The sequence below is a fragment of the Tupaia chinensis genome, unplaced genomic scaffold (assembly GCF_000334495.1).
Source record: "Tupaia chinensis unplaced genomic scaffold, TupChi_1.0 Scaffold148654_1, whole genome shotgun sequence".
Classification (NCBI taxonomy): Eukaryota; Metazoa; Chordata; class Mammalia; order Scandentia; family Tupaiidae; genus Tupaia; species Tupaia belangeri.
The window spans coordinates 22,164-26,425 of NW_006208503.1; positions in this window are offsets into that span (position 1 = coordinate 22,164).

Consider the following 4,262-nt stretch of genomic DNA (forward strand, 5'->3'; position numbering starts at 1 on the left):
CGAATGAAAAGTTCTATAGATATCTGTTAAGTCCATTTGATTTATGGTATCATTTAGATCCTTGATCTCTTTACCTATTTTTTTCCCTAGATGATCTGTCCAGAGGGGATAGTACAATGTTGAGATCTCCAACAATTAGTGTGTTGCAGTTTATCTCCCCTTTTAGTTTGAACAGTCTTTCCTTCACATATTTTGGTGCTCCTGTGTTAGGCACATAGATATTTATAAGCGTTATACCTTCTTAATCTATAGAGCCTTTTACTATGATATAGTGCCCTTTTTTGTCTCTTCAAACAGTTTTTGTTTTAAAGCCTTTTTTATCAGAAATTAGTATTGCAACTGCAGCTCTATTTTGGTTCCCATTTGCTCGGAAAATCTTTTTCCAACCCTTAACTTTGAGTCTATGTATGTCTTTATCCATGAGCTGGGTTTCCTGTAGGCAACAGATAGAGGGTTTCTGGGTTGTTTTTATTTATTTATTTATTTATTTTCCATTCAGCGAGTCTGTGTCCCTTGATTGGAGAATTTAGTCTATTCACATTCAGTGTTATCGATGTTACCAGATCTGTCCCGACCATTAATTTAGCCATTGTCTTAGCTGCCTTTTATTCCTTCATTTTTGTCTGTTAATTCTTTAGTTTCCCTGAAACAGTACTTTCTTTAGGTTTTCTTGAATAGCTGGTCTGGTGCTGGTGAATTTTTTCAGGTTTTGTTCATCTGAGAAGATTTTAATGTTCCCCCCCCCCCACATATGAAGGATAATCTTGCAGGATATAATAGTCTTGGTTGAAATTGTTTCTCTCTTAAAACTTTTAATATGTCTTCCATTCTTTCCTTGCTTGCATTTTTTTCGTTGAGAGGTCCGGTGTTAGCCTGATGAGATGGCCTTCATAAGTCACTTCTCATTTCTCTCTTGCCAGTTTTAGTATCATATCTTTATCTGTGGTCTTTGAGAATCTGGCTACAATGTGCTTTGGAGAAGATCTTCTGGGGTTGATTCTATTTGGGGTCCTTTGTATTTCTTGGGTCTGGATGCCTGAGTGCCTCTCTAGACTTGGGAAATTTTCTTTCAGGATTTTATGGAATGGATTTTCCACGCCGTTATTAGTTTCTTCACCTTCTGGGATGTCTATTATTCTGATGTTTGGGTGTCTTATGGAATCGAGTATTTTTTGTGTATTTTTAGTTATTTTCTCTATCTTCTTGGTGTTTTTTTCTAGGTTAGACATTTTAATCTTCAACATTAGAGATTTGATCTTCTGCATGATCTAATCGACTTTTTTAAAATTTTTTTTTTGGGGGGGAGAGGTTTTTGCTATAGGGCATGTGCACTCTCCAGACAGACAGAGAGAGACAGAGAGACAGAAAGCAGGAAATCACCCCCCAGGGGGGATGACCATGCCGCAATCCCTTCTCCTCCATTTTCCTTGGGCACACACGCACACGGCATGAGTTTAAGCCACCGGGTCTGGGACGCGAACCGCAGTCGGCTTAAGTGGGAGCCCAGCGACATAGCCATTACGCCAACTGCTGGTCCCATCTAATCGACTTTTAATGCTTTCAAGAGAGTTTTTGATTTCCTCTATTACAGACTTGACCCTTATTAGCTCCTTCTGATTCTCAGGGTGTCCATTTCTTCTTTCATATCGTGAAAGGACTTCCTAATCTCCTGAAGTTTGTTTTCTCTTTTCTGTTCCAACTCAATTTGTTCATCATATACATTCAAAATTCTTTATCTGACATTTTGGTAATGTCTTCAGATTTTTGGAGGGATGGAGAGGAGTTACTCTGTTCTGTTGATGGAGACATATTTCCTGGTTTATTCAGACCCTGAGGCTCATCTTCTACTTCTAGCCATTGGAAGATGTACTCACTTTTAAGTATCTCTTAGGAGAATGTTTCTCTGACTAGGAGTGTGTTTCTCTTTTGCTGCAAATTGACGTCTGCTGAAGTCGTTCTGCTGTTTTTAGTAATGTGGTCTCATAAAAGGTATGCTATTCAAGTGTCTGAAGAGCAGTATCTCCTTTTTCACAGCTGGTTCAGTACAAGGGAGAATCCTATAGAACCTTATATTACTAGAAAATTTCAGATCTTTAATTCTAGATTTAGCTAGTCCCCTCTGGCAAGGTGGAACATGAAAAAGAGAAGAAAACATAAGGGAAAAAAAAAGAATACAAAGGGGAATAAAGAAAAAGTCGCGTGCAGCGTGCTAGAAAAAAAAATAGAGAAGCTGCCTACTTGCCTATAGTTCTGAGTGGGTCCTGGACTGGGTAATCTGGAAGTGAGGTGGTGGAGGCAGTGTTGCCCCTGCCTCAATGACCCTTACTGCCCAGATGCCTTCAGATGGAACTGGCAGGTGGCTGCTACAGCAAAAGGGACAGTCTATGGGTCTGAGTGGGTCCTGGACTGGGTAATCTGGAAGTGAGGTGGTGGAGGCAGTGTTGCCCCTGCCTCAATGACCCTTACTGCCCAGATGCCTTCAGATGGAACTGGCAGGTGGCTGCTACAGCAAAAGGGACAGTCTTCATGGACACCGTGTCCGGCAGAGCATAGTCTGTACAGTGGCAGGTTCTCCCCAGCGACCACACAGAAGGAACTGGACATCCTTGTCTTGAAGCAGTTTTTAGTGGAAAAGTTTTCAGCTTTTCTTCATTCTTACTTGAGAAACTTTTACCTACCCCAATGTCTCCCAGAGTTTCCTCCACATTTTCCAGCAGCAGTTTTATAGTTTGAGCTCTTAGGTTTAGATCTTTGATCCCCTTTGAATTGATTTTTTTTCAATAGTGAGAGGTAGAGGTTCAGATTGATCTTTCTGCAGATGGACATCCAATTTTTCCAGAACCATTTCCTAAAGAGGTTTTCCTTTTTTCAATGGAGTGACTGTTACCCCTGTCAAAAACCAGCTGGCTGTATGTTTGGGAGTTTATTTCTAGGGTCTCTATTCTGTTCCATTGATTGCTTTGGCAATACAAGGTCTTTTATGAGTCCAGACAAATTTTATGATTGTTTTTTCTTGGTCTGTGAAGAATGTCTTTTGGTACTTTGATTGGTAATGCATTAAATAAGTAAATTAATTTGGATAGGATTGCCATTTTGATTATATTAATACTTCCAATCCAGGAATATGTGATGTATTTCCACTTTATTTATGTCATTCTTAATTTCTTTTTTTAGCTTCTCATAATTTTCCTTGTGGTGGCCTTTATCTTCTTTGGTTATATTTATTCCTATATATCTTATCCTTTTTGTGGCTAAATGGAATTACATTTTTCAGTTCTAACTCAGTCTTCCTGCTGTTGATATATAGAAATGCAATAGATTTGTGGATATTGATTTTGTATCCTGCAACTGTACTGTATTCATGTATTACTTCCAGGAATTTTTTCATAGATACCATTGGGTCTTCTATGTATACCATCATGTCATCTGCAAGTCGAGATAGTTTCACCTCTTCTTTTCCTATTTGAATGCTTTTTACTTTATTCTGTTTTCTGATTGTGTTGGCGAGGACTTCCGATACTATATTGAAAAGGAATGGAGAAAGTGGACATCCTTGTCTTGAAGCAGTTTTTAGTGGAAAAGTTTTCAGCTTTTCTTCATTCAAGATGATGTTCGCTATGGGTTTTTCATAGATAGCTTTTATTCTGTTGAGAAATAACCCTTCTATGCTGATTTTGCTGAGAGTCATGATCATAAATGATGTAGTAACTTTTTTTATTTCATGTTCTTTTATAGATGTAATCACATTATTTAGATTGCAAAATGGATATTCCAACATGTGTACATTTTTCCCAGACCAATTGATAATACTATAAAATTATTTTCAGCAGATAATACCCAATTACTTTGTTCCATTGATGCTATGCCTATTTTTCTCCTTAATGTCTTTCCTCAGACTCTGTTCCTTCATCCACCCTCTTCCCACCCTATATCTGGTATTCACAAGCATTTACTATGTTTCTATATCCGTTAGTCATTCAGTTTTATTTTTTTCTTTTTTTTGGAGAGGTTTTTGCTATAGGGTGTGTGTGCTCGCCAGAAAGACAGAGAGGGACAGAGAAACAGAAAGCGAGAAATTACCCCCCCGGGAGGGGGATGGCCACGCCGCAATCCCTTCTCCTCCATTCTCCTCTTGAGATCTTGGGCACGCACACACACGTGCCTGGCGTGAGTTTAAGCCACTGGGTCCGGGACTCAAACCATGGTCAACTACGTGGGAGTCCAGCGACATAGTCATTACGCTAACTGCTGGTCCCTAGTCA